Below are 13,100 nucleotides of genomic sequence, written 5' to 3' on the forward strand. Positions count from 1 at the left end.
GCAAAGAGGCGACTTGCCACTAAGATGGGCTCCTCCGGGAACTGGCTTTAGAGGGTTCCAGTGGCTCCCACAATGTCTTCCTCCACGGCTTCATTAGCTAACTGGGTTGTGGTTCGGCTGTGTGGACCACCCTGCGTCAGGCAGAAAAGCTTCAAGTACCTCAACGGGAACCCTGCAGAGCCCCAGCGCGTGATTTAGGACTGCTGCTTCCAGTGCTAATGGAGACCCCTTCTGAACAAGAACAGCTATGGGGTGGGCGCATCCCCACTCCACAGATCAGTCAACAACTCGGAGGTGCAGCCAACGCGAGGAAAATCCTTCCCGCAGTGTGAAGGACCTGGAGAAGTAGGAAGTGGAGAAGAGCCCCGGAGCATCCTCCTGCATAGGAGGCTTACCAGCACCAGGGCAAAGCACTGGACACATTCCAGGGGTGGGACAAGAGTCCCGCCTTGTCCCAGAGCACCTGGGAGGACAGGGCCTTTGAGGTGCCTATGAGAATGACCTCATATCATACTTTGGTTAGGGCCATGTGGGATGCCAGAAGAATAGTTTTGGACATCCTGACCTTGCCCACATGGACACATTCCAGAGGTGGGACAAGGACTTTATCTTACTCCTCTGCACATGCACTTACAAGCACCCTTGTCCAGGTGCCGGCCAACGATGATGAGAAACCAAAAAGAGCCCCAGTCTCAGCATAACATCACCATCAGGTGCGACCTAGTCCTTAACAAGAAGACAAATGCCTACTTTACTTGGCCCAACACTGAATATCAATCCTCTGGTGAAGAGAATTTAGTCATAATTTGGTTGAGATATGTGGCTTAATCAAGGGAACAAGATATGCTTGCTTGCAAAGGAAACATGGCATGGTATCCCCTATGGCAAACGATCAAGCCATGTCATCAAGGTCCCTGTTAATTATGGTGATGACCTCACCACTGAGCTGCAGAGCAGTTTGGGTGTGTCGTGGCGATCAAAACTTGCAGATGGATTTCAGGTGGGAGTCAACCTCATTGGAGGAGACCTCCAGGTGGGGCTACAATAGATGGCAGCTGGAGGACATTATCATCAGATCTCAGCTGCCCAAGAACTTTAAGGCACAAGGACTCCCCAACTGGAACAACTTTTCGGACTACACAAAAAAGACCAATGAGCCTGATGTAAGACCTACCAGGCATCAGGAAGATAGTTTCCTTGGCCACCATCAGCTACAACCTGGCTGGGCAAAGCAATGCTCCCCTGCTTCTCTGTGCCCCTGTCGGGGACCGCCTCCGGCCGAGAAAGCCATTACAAGATGGCGTTTGGCTCACTGCCAGCAAAATACGCTGCAAGTAAACAACGAGCGTTCTGGTGAAGCCTGCCTAAAGGAGGACATAGTCATTGGCTGTTTCAAATTTAATCAGCATAGTAACAGGACTCTCATTGGCTCTCCCCATTGCTTGGCCCCTTATTGGTCACCCTGCTCGCTGATTGGTCATGTAAAGGTATATAAGTGTGTAGACTTGTGGAAATAAAGAGAGAGAAGATGCATCTGAACCGGGGCTTCTTGTCGTCCTTGTGGGTCGAGGGCGACATGCCCTAAGTAATATAATCATAGATTGGCTGAGCAAGAAGATCTACCAGACCAAGCTTAAAATCATGCTGTTCTGCACCAGGACTCAGTATCATTTCTGTTCCTGCATAACCAGATCAGGAACATGGAGAGCATAGGGAGCTCCAGAAGCTGCATCAGGAGACTGGGGAGTTCTTGTTGGCAGAAAAGAAACCTTACCTGATGCCGAAGCTAACCATAGAAAGGGAGTTGCTCATGAACACAGATGGGTGTGGAGGTGTGGGCAACTGAGGCCCATTTTAATTGAGGCAAGCACGCCAGCCACTAAGCTAGAGTGCATGGTCCCCAAAGTCCTTGGAGTCAACCAGCTCATCTTCATGAATGACCACTGCCAGCTGGGCTCCATGGTGATATGCAAAATGGAAGATGAGATTGGGCTATCCCAGTCATTCTTCAAGCAGCTCCTGGTGCTGGTATCCATTCCATCCATCTCATTCACCTCCAGGTCCACCATGATGCATCCTACCCTCAGCATTTCTCGTCCAACTTCTAAGAGTTCTGGCTTCAGAAAGTCATCACTGCAGCAGGGATTGGACTTCCAGTGACCCCAACCTGATTAGCTGATGTTCTAGATGACCCAGAGCCCAGAAGAGATTGCCAGCTCAAGCACCTCATCCCTGAACAGGACGGAAGTGGGACACACAGAGCAGATCATCACAAGGCTGCTGAAGAAAGGTGCCAAGCCAGGGGCGCCTGGGTGGCGCAGTGGGTTAGGCCGCTGCCTTCGGCTCAGGTCATGATCTCGGGGTCCTGGGATCGAGTCCCGCATCGGGCTCTCTGCTCAGCGGGGAGCCTGCTTCCTCCTCCTTCTCTCTCTACCTGCCTCTCTGCCTACTTGTAATCTCTCTCTGTCAAATAAATAAATAAAATCTTTAAAAAAATAAATAAATAAAAATAAAGGTGCCAAGCCAGACCAACTTGGCATCATCATGCCCTTAAGCAGGGCCAACACTCCAACCTCATAGAACTCATGCATTTCAGTGGCTCCCTGCACAGCAAACTCTACCAAGAGGTAGAATTCGCCCACATGGACACATTCCAGGGGTGGGAACAAGGACTTTATCTTACTCTTTTGCACGTGCACTAGTGAGCATTGGATTTTTAAACAACCCCAGGCAGCTTCCCATGGCCTAACCAAAGCATGATATGAGGTCATTCTCATAGGCAACTCAAAGGCCCTGTCCTCCCAGATGCTCTGGAACCACCTGCTGGACTACTACAAAGAACAGAAAGTGCTGGTGGAAGGGCCCCTGAACAATGTGGGAGCGCCTCCCCCTCTGGGGGAGAGCCTCACGCAGTTCAGCAAGCCCAGGTAGCTAGTCACCACCCTCTACCTGGCAGTCATGTATCACCCTAGGAGGCTACAGTCCCAGGATCAGTCCATGATCAGAAGAGCCAGAGCTGGCTCTGGACCATGAACTCATGAACTTGCAGACCCAAGACCAGATGTGCATGTCTGGTCCCAGCTCCAGCAACATGGCTGCCATGAACATTCCCCACTCCCTTCAACCTGTTTATGCACCCCATGCTGCCACTGGGGTATTTTGACAAGCGGACTGGGAGAATGCCCAAGGGTGAGACTGGTCCTGGGGGATGACAGAAGAACAGTTTTGGACATCCTGGGCTCAGCCAGAGGAATATTCCTGGCAGCCAGGCCAGCCAGGAGGTGGCATTCCACCTGTTTTCACAGGACACCCTGGCTCAGGGCTGTATCAGTCCTCCCAGGGGAGCCAGCATGACAATTACCTTGGTGATGTGTTGAAGTCACACATCAACGGGGCACTGTTTACAAGACCCCTCCTGTCAGCACTGTGGAGTAATAGGGTTGTTCCAAAACTAGAAGAGGACTTAGTCGGTCAATAACTTATTCTGAGCAATTAAAAAATAAATACATAGATACTTATTTTCCCCTGCTAACACGGAAGGACAACTGTCAGCAATAGGAGAAAAGGAGCAGCTGAGGGATAGAGGAGCTGAGACAGAGGGAGTGCCCACCGCTGGTCAGCAGGGCAAGGAGAAGGGAAATTGAAAGAGGAGCCCAGGTGTAGAAGACCAAGCCAGGGAGGCCCCATGCCAGTGCCAACACCTCTGAGTCTGTGACCAGAGTCAAGGGAGGGAGACCCTTATCTCAGAGTAGGACTTTCCTCCGTTTTATTCTTCTGTCTTCTCTTTTATTGAAAGGAGACTAGGTTTTAGAAGAAAACTTGGCATTTGAGTGCCCCGGCAGACTCCTTACTGGTAGCTCCCTGCAGGGGGCCAGGTTCCATGCTGGCTGGCTGCCTGCGTTCTAAGAGGGTTTTCATTTAAAGCAAATCCAGTGTTTTGGGTGTTTCTGTTTTTTAAAGATTCTTTCAAAGGAGGACTGGAAAATATCCTTACTGAGTTTATCTGTCGCATCTCGGTGGTGGACCTGGGAGAAGCAAGAAGCTTCCATAAATGGAGGATAAACAAGCCAACACAACCGGAGATCAGGATCAACACCTGTGACAAGATCTGAAGAAAGATTTCTGCTTTCAGTTTGAGCTGCCAGTGGCTGTTCCTACATTCAGGGTGGTGAGGGAGCATACTTCCAAGCTCCCTAGCTCTCCATTCTCCCTGCATTCTGAGAGGCAAAGTGCCTACCGTGTGCAGCGGCCTTTCCCCCTTACTGCAAAGGGTCTTGGCGAGACTGGCCTTGAGGCCAGAGACCAGGAAGGTGGCTGTTCTCTAGCTAATGGCTTCTTCTCAGAGTCCTTCCTAAGGATTTGGTGGAAGAGCCAAGAAGGCCTATTCCCATCCCCACAGAGATGCTCACAGAGCCTGTGACCTGTTAGACAAGCTGAGCACTCCACCCCTCCATTTTCTCCAAAACCATCCCCAAGTTTAAAGCCCCTCTACCTGCAGGCACAGGTTCAGTGAGGTGGGGCTTATTTCTGATTTGGGGGATAAGGAATGAGTATCAGAAATAAGCTGGTTCTGGGGTGCCTGGCTGGCTCAGTTGGTTAAGCATCTCACTCTTGGTTTTGTCTCAGGTCTTGATCTCAGGATCTTGATCTCAGGATAGTGAGATGAAGCCCCCATCAGGCTCTATGATCAGTGCAGAGTGACAGGGACACACAAGATAATTTTCTGCTAGCCAGGGCTCATATTTATTGCCACTGCTATAAGGTTCTCGGTTCCTCCTTTTTTTGGTAGGCTGCATAGAGATAGAAAGTTTGGATAGATTTCCACTGTCACATATGAGGCAGAGCTCACTTAATGCCAGTAAAATCTTAATAAACAAAAAACTACATAAAACAATAAAAATGTTGTAAATAATAATAATGTCACTGTAAGTGACAGTGACAAAGTAGAGCAACCAAAATTGTTACACATTGTTAGATGGTATACAAAATGCTCAAAATCTTTGGGGAAAGACTTGATGGTTTTTGTTTTTCTTTTTGTTTTTCCTTTAAATGATTTATTTTTTTTTGTAAATAGTGTTATGTCAGTCACCATAAAAACACATCATTAGTTTTTGATGTAGTGTTCCACGACTCATTGTTAATGTACAATACCCAGTACTTCATGCAATCTGTGCCCTCCTTAATACCCACCACCAGGCTCAGCCATCCCTCCACCCCCTTCCCCTCTAAAACCCTCAGTTTGTTTCTCAGAGTCCACAGTCTCTCGTGGTTCATCTCCCCCTCCGATTGCCCCCAATTTGCTTTTCCTTTCCTCCTTCTAATGTCCTCCAAGGTATTCCTTATGTTCCACAAGTAAGTGAAACCATATGGCAATTGACCTTCTCTGCTTGACTTATTTCACTCAGCATAATCTCCTCCAATCCCATCCATGTTGATGCAGAAGTTGGGTATTCATACCTTCTGATGGCTGAATAATATTCTATTGTATATATGGACCACATCTTCTTTATCCATCTGTCTGTTGAAGGGCATCTCGGCTCTTTTCACAGTTTGGCTGTTCTGGACACTGCTCTTATGTACACTGGGGTACATATGGCCCTTCATTTCACTACATCTCTATCTTTGGGGCAAATAACCAGCAGTGCAATTGCCGGGTCATAGGGTTTTTTAAAATAAAATTAAATCACATATTTTTCCCATGATCCAGCAATTCCACACCTAAGTATTTAACTAAGACAAATGAACATTCAATTACAAAAAGACTTGAACAAGGGTATTTATAGCAACTTTGCCATATCTCAAAACTGCAATGAATTTAGTTGTCCATCAATAGAACTAAAAATAAACTATAAAATATTCATACAATGGAATACTTTTCAATAAAAAGAGGGAATGACCTGATGTTATAGGTTAAATTGTATCCTTCAAAAAAGATACCCTGAAGTCCTTCATACCTTAGAATTTCACCATATTTGGAAATGCAATCTTTATGGAGATAATTAAGTTAAGAATGAAGTTATTGACAAATATGACAGGTGTCTTTGTAAAAGGGGGAAAATTTGGATCAAAGACAGAAACACAGGGGGAAGATGGTATGAAGATTCAAAGGGAGAAGACAGTCATGTAACTATAGCTATGCATCTACAAGCCAAGGAATGCTATCGGTGGGTGACTGGCAAACTCCAACTACTAGAGGATGCAGGAAGGAGTCTGCCTTAGAGCGACCAGAGAGCATGGCCCTGCCCATGACTTGATTTCAGACTTCTGGTCTCCAGACACCACAAACATCCATTGTTTCAAGCCGCTCAGTCTCTGGTGTTTTTTTGCACCCACCCTAGGAAATTAATACAACTGCTAATACAATGGAATCTAAAAAGACAATACCTATAAATAGATAGCTGAATCTTAAAAACATCATATTGAGTAAAAATGCCTTACATGGAGGACACATAACTGTAGAATTCACTTAATAGAAAGCTCTCGAACATGCAATTTTATGGTGGAAAAAAATCAACAGTGCTTGTTTATGGGTGTGGAAGTTGGGATTGACTGGGAAAGGGCATGAAGAAAGTTCCTAGGGTGATGATAGTGTTCTGTATCTTGATGGGACATTGGTTAATACAAGTGTTTGCATTTATCAAAGTATAGCAATGAATATTAACAATTTATGTGTTTCATTATATGTAAAGTGTACCTCCAACAAAATACACACTAGAAACAAATGCTGAACTCTAAGGGTGTATGTGCAGAGGTATTTAGAAGGAAGTGTATTGATGTCTGAAATTTAATTTGAAATGCATTAAAGAGTAAGATGGATTGAAGAAAGGAGATGGAGGGGGTATGTAAATTTGTGATAATGTAAGGATAATGTAATATTAATGTTAGAATATAGTTGATGGATATATGAGTGTTCAGTATAAAATTATTTTCATTCTTTTTTGTGTCTCAGTGTTTTCATAAAAAATGTTAGAGAAAAAAGAATGTAATTTGGCATTTACCAGCAAATTAGACATAGCTAAAGAGAGGTTTAGTCGTGCTGAAAAATTAAGAACTGAAAATAGAGGAAGATACATAAGTGAAACTAGAATCAGTGCTAAAGGCTAGCATAAATATAATTGGAGTTTTAGAAGGGAGAAGAGAGAGAAGGGGCCAGAAGCATTTTTTTTTTAATAACTCAGAATTGTTTTAAGCTGATGAAAGACTTCAAGCTGCATATTCAGTTAATGCAGTGAGATACAAGCATTTCCTTTGAATACAAGAAAAACACAGATCTTTGAAAAATGAAGACAGAAACCTCTGCAAGCATTCAGAGGAGCAGCTGTGGGACCGAGAAGTCACTTCTCAATGACATCTTTTAAGTGAGGCACATGAATAGAGCTAGCATTTCTTAGGCCAAACCCTTTATAAACCTTATCCCATTTAATCCTCATATCTGCTGCCCTCCCAGAAAAACTCCAAAATGGGTTGAATTCATATCCCCATTTTCATAAAATGAAACTGAGGCTTGAAAAAGTGAATGATGAACCCGAATGCCTACAGCCAACAAGTGGTAAAAATTTCAAGTTAGCTCTGACAACATCTAATCATGTTCATCGTAGGCATTATGCTTCCTTCTGTGTATTAAATGTTCTGCTTTTCTTTCTCCATTCCTGTGCATCTGCCTGGCCTCTAGGTCTTGACATCCCTGATTTGACCATCCCCCTGTTAAGTCTTATAGTAGTTATGACAATATGCTTGGGGTTAATATTGAAAAAGGAAAGAGAGAAAGAGAAACTGAATGTGGTTCAACACCAGTATCTCATATTGGATAATAAGGATACAGATCACATTACTCTATGCTATTGGAGCACTGACTGTAGAGAGAGTACATTTAATTGGCACCTTTTCTTTGAATACAGTCTATTGAGTCTCCATTTTGACACTATAGTAGATGACTGAAATGCTACCTTGTGTCTTGTTAACACTGGATTGTAAAGTGTATATTATTATAGAAAATTGACAAGGTGATGAGCTGTCACTTCAGCTGAGAGAATATCCTATTTTTAATGAATATTATTTCATAAGGAAATGTGCTGATGACAGCTTATTTCAGTGGAAACTGGTGATGCATAACCTTTTTGCTAGACAACATTAGATCAGTAGGGACTATATCTAAAAAAAAACAAAACTATACTACATGCTAAAACTGTGGGAGAAAATATTTTTTGAGAAATGAGTACCTAAGAGTAAGCAAAAATATGTTTAATGTACAGTGTCATATTAGAGGAAATTTTATGGGGGGTATATTTTTTCTGATAAGATAATAATTTATATCTGAATTATATTGTTATTATATTTTTCATTGAAACCTGTGATAAGATGTAAGCCTATATCTTCAGAATAAATATGTCTATGTTTGTACATGCACAAATGCATGTGTGTATATACTGATAGGCACATAGGTCAAATTCCAAAGTCAATACCTACAGACATACATTCAATCTGGCTTGTAAGCATCAATCCTCTACTGATTACTGAAATTAGGAGAACCAAGGTCAAGTCTTGGTTCTATCACTTATAGTCTGTCATCTTGGGAAAGTCCCCTAATTGCTTACTTAAGATGATTTTACTTCTCAAGAAGGAGTAAATAATATTGCTCTGTATACTTCACAAAGTGGTCAGGAGGCATTTCAAAGACATAATGTGCATGAAATGAACTTGAAAGTGCAAAAAGTTACTACAATTAGGTATATACTTGTATACTGTTATATATAATATATATTAGATACAATTATGAATATAAATACAAATATTGTGATATGGCCTGGGTTTCGTGGGAGTCACCAACAGAGGAGTTCAAATGAGGCCAAATGATTGTTAACAATAATAATCCGATTTCACCATTCTATTGTTCGCATGCTAATGAAGCCACTTCAAAATCCGACCCAGCTTGTTCAGGAGACGGCGGAGCAGAGTTCGGGGAGCTTATGGAAGATCTTCTCATGTTCCAGGTTCTGCTCATTAATACTTGCCTGAAGCCACCTGCAGGGCCCATGCCACCTCTTCCCAGCCTACCTGCCTGGAGTGACATCCACATCCAGGTGCCGTCCGTCCACACCTGCAAAGTGGTGGATGTCCAAAGAGCCAGAGTGCTGCCTCGCTCCTGCTCTGTACACAAATTGAGTAGAAGCCCATCATACTGGCACCATGTCCAAGGCACTCTCTGTCACAGTGACAACAAGCTGTATTTCCAAGGACCCTCTCTTTCCTCCTGCCACCCTCTCTGCCCACAGGACCCTAGCAGGATCCAGGCTCACAGTCTAAAGCATTGGGCAGGCAGTGCTGTTTTTCCCATTCCTTCTAGCCTCTTCCTTTCCTTTCTCCCTATATATGAAACCCCCTTGTCTCATTTTCCTCTAACCAAAAATAATTTTTTTAATCACATCCTGTCAGGCATATTTCACCAGTTTCCCAGACTTGGCTAGAAATGTCTGCAATCTGGTTGGGAACACTTAGCATTCCAGTTACTCATTGCTGTGTCACATACTACGCCAAAATTTGGTGGCCTCCAGCAAAAGAGAGGGTTTGTTCTTCACAATTCTGTAGGTTGGCTGGGTGGTTCTTTTGTTGGTCTTCCAGAACTTACTCAGGGAGTGGAATTCAGTGACAGTGGAGTGGGGGTGGGTTCCACTAAAACACTGGGAAGGCTGTGCCCTTCTTTCCACTCTCATTGTTCAGGAGCCTGGGCTGGGATCCCGGTCATAGTAGCAAGTGCAGACCAAATAAAGACAGAAGCTGCCAGCTGCCTCCTAAAGCCCAGATTCTGCAAGGCATAGCACCATTTCCATAGCATTCTGTTGGTCAAAGTAAGTCATAAAGTAAGTCATAAAGCCAGACCAAGTTCAAGGAGAAAGGGATTATACTTCTTGATGGAAAAGACATACAAATAGAGAGAGGATAGGATAGCTGCGGACTCATCTTTGGAGACAGCTACAGTTCAGCCTCTGGCCACAACAGCGCATGCGCCTGGCACCTGCTAACTACTCTATCCCCCTCCCTCGACCCCCTGGTCTCATTCAGTTACAGTATCAGCTCCAAGTCACGGTGTCATCATTAAATCTGTTCCAGATGAGGGCAAGTCTCCACAGATTCCATTACTCAGATGCACCTGCTCGAGTGCAACTCTTCTTCACTTATGAACTAAAATGACCGGCTATCCTGCTTTCCCACCCTCGACACCCGTCCCCCAATCCCACCCCCGCACCACACACACACACACACACACACACACGCACACGCACGCACACACAGATGCAGAATGCAGAATGCAATAGTGAGAGGTGGGGTAGGATCACTGTAATAGACACTCATGCTCAAGGAGGGGGACAACGTAAGACACGTAGAGCCAATGCTCTAAAGCAATTGTGAAATCTGGTAAAGGACATATTTTTAGGGTCCCCTTCTCCAGGAATAGGGAATGTTGATTAAGGACCAGTTCTGCCATCTGGAAATAACTTCTTGATTCAGCGTTCTCTTGTATTGGGCTCTTGGCTCTGCCCCTTGCATCATGACTTGCTCTCAGCACAAATAAAGAAATAGCCACCATTTCACAGTTAGGGTACCATTTTGGGTCTCTAACAATGCATTCTGCTTGCCAACGGCTGACCAGGACTTATTAAAAGTTCAAGAGGCGGTGTCTAACCTTTCCATTTGTGTAAACATATTCAACTGTGTGTGTGGCAATGCTTAAGTCATTTGTATAAACTCATCAGTGTAATTATATAATGAATACATGAATAATCTATATAATTTATGTACTAAATTGAGCTGTCTTCTACTGCAATTAAGCTGCAAAGAAATATTTCTTGTGACCTAAAGAATGCAATCATGTTTTAAGGTCTCTTAAATCTACTCTTTTCCTCAGTCCTAGAAAGGAAAGGAATGTAAGGTTTTATCCAGAGGCCAGGAGTGGAACTATGTGCTATCACTGATTTCCAGAAGTACATCAAAAGAAGAAAAGAGAAATAAATATTTGCTAGAATCTGTCTCTATCTCCTGCATATCTGTGGTAGAGAAGTGAAACCTTCTAATTGGACACAGTCTAATACCCTTGGGGAAGAATACTAACAATACTTCTACTCTCTGGTTCTTCAGTGTTTCTTGGAAATTTCTCATGCAAGTTTTAGGTAGAAGTCCAGAATCTGAGAAACTCTGGTGCATATCTAAAATATTGCCACATACCCTTGTAGTAGACCTGAATTAATTGCTTGGCAACTGAATAGGATTCCAGTAATATAAATATTAATTGGAATATTATTGATCCTTTTTACCTCCCTTCCTATAATTGCTTAAATAACATGCATTCCCTTCTAGACTGACTTGAAAGGGCATATTGGAATATAAAGGTAGAAGGATTTCATTTTTCTTGGCATTTTTAGTCCTATCTAAATCACACAAGTCTTGGCAAAGAAAGGCTTGAAAATCTGGGAGTTTTTGGTACTGTCTGTCATCCTGGAAAATCATTAGTTTTTAATATTACATATATATTTTTTTCTTCAGTTTTATATATACTGTATTTCTCCTAGACACTATGCTAGGCATGTTGCACTAGTATTCCCCTTCATCCTTTTAGCACACCTTCAACATTTTTATCATTCATAATTGAGCTCAGGGATGTTAGATATATAACAGAAGATCTTATGCCTGAATGTTCCCTATCTGCCACACTCCAAAGCCATAATAACCCTGTCCTAGCTCTTCCTTAGCTTACAGATCTGCTACCCTCTTCTACAGAATCTTGTAGAACTTTCCCAATGTCTAATAACTAAAACCGATGACTACAAAGTTTTTCCTGAATAAAATGGCAAGTTCTTATCTGAAATAACCAAAATTCAAGTAACTTGTAGGGGAAAGCTTACTGAAGGATAATGTATTATTTTAAGGGCATCCCTCAGAGTTATAATGACAAGTGAAATTATATCATATCTCTCAGTAAAGAGGAAACTATGTTCTCCAAAGCATATAAAATTAGTTCCAAAATTAAAAATTCAGAAGTTAGACTTAAATGAATGCCATCAATTAATTTTTATAAAAGAACTGGAGCCATTTTTAAAAAGTTCAATTGTCTTCTAAATGAAAATTAGATAAATAACTTTATTTTATTGAGAAAAATTATTATGATCTGAAAGAGAGAACTAGCAGGGTTTTAGCCTTCAATTAAAAATATCAATCCTCCAGTGGAGTCCCCCAAATTATTCATCCACAAATGAGTACAACTCAAAGGAGGATTTCACCTAGAGAGCAAAGGAGCAGAAGCCAACGGAGATGCTTCTTTTTATTTGTGATTCCATTTTCATCAGTGATAATGAGATTTCTTTTAAATAACCTTCCAATGGTTGAATAAATATTTAACTTGTTAAAAGCTCCAGGTACTGTCTTCTAAGTTGTATCCTATATCCTGAAGGACCTTAACACAATGGACATATCTGACCAGCGACGCGTAGAAACACAAATTTTCGGCCTTTAGACAGCGTTCCACATTTTCATTGTCTCCATTTTTCTCTGAAGTACATTTAAGGAAGGGGCGCCTTGGTGGCTCAGTTGGTTAAGTGTCTGACTCTTGATTTCAGCTCAGGTCATCTCAAGATTGTGTGAGGTCGTGTACTCAGCAGGGAGGTCTACCTGAGATTCTCTCTCCCTCTTCCTCTGCCCCTCCCCCTTCTTGCTCTTGTGCTCGCTCTGTCTCTGAATGAGTGGATGAATGAATGAAGTACATAAGAGGAAGAAAACAAGGTATTTCTGTGTCCCTGACCATCCTGTTTATTGACCCTGTTTTTTTTTTTTTTTTCAGCACTAAGAAGGCATTTGTCAGGGTACACTGAACTAATTTAAGGAACCAGAAATATCTATGAACTGTGTAGAAATTTCAGGATAGAGCTAAAAGGAACCAACCCAATTTTTATCATCTTCCCAACAGCACAAATGGCCTAAATTCCAAATATCATAATCTAACTGAAACAAGATGAAATGGACTATTTTTCTGTGCAGTACCACTGTTTCTTTTCTTTTTCTAAGGCATGGAAGCATTTGCTGAAATGTGATCTCTGTAATAATAAGCCACA

General features: G+C 42.6%; 1 pseudogene; it reads left to right on the forward strand.

Annotated features, from left to right (window-relative positions):
* The first annotated feature begins 663 nt into the window (after window positions 1-663).
* Window positions 664-4,112, forward strand: LOC122917455 (annotated as a pseudogene).
* Window positions 4,113-13,100: the final 8,988 nt, after the last annotated feature.

Source organism: Neovison vison, chromosome 1, assembly GCF_020171115.1.
Source record: "Neovison vison isolate M4711 chromosome 1, ASM_NN_V1, whole genome shotgun sequence".
Taxonomy (NCBI): domain Eukaryota; kingdom Metazoa; phylum Chordata; class Mammalia; order Carnivora; family Mustelidae; genus Neogale; species Neogale vison.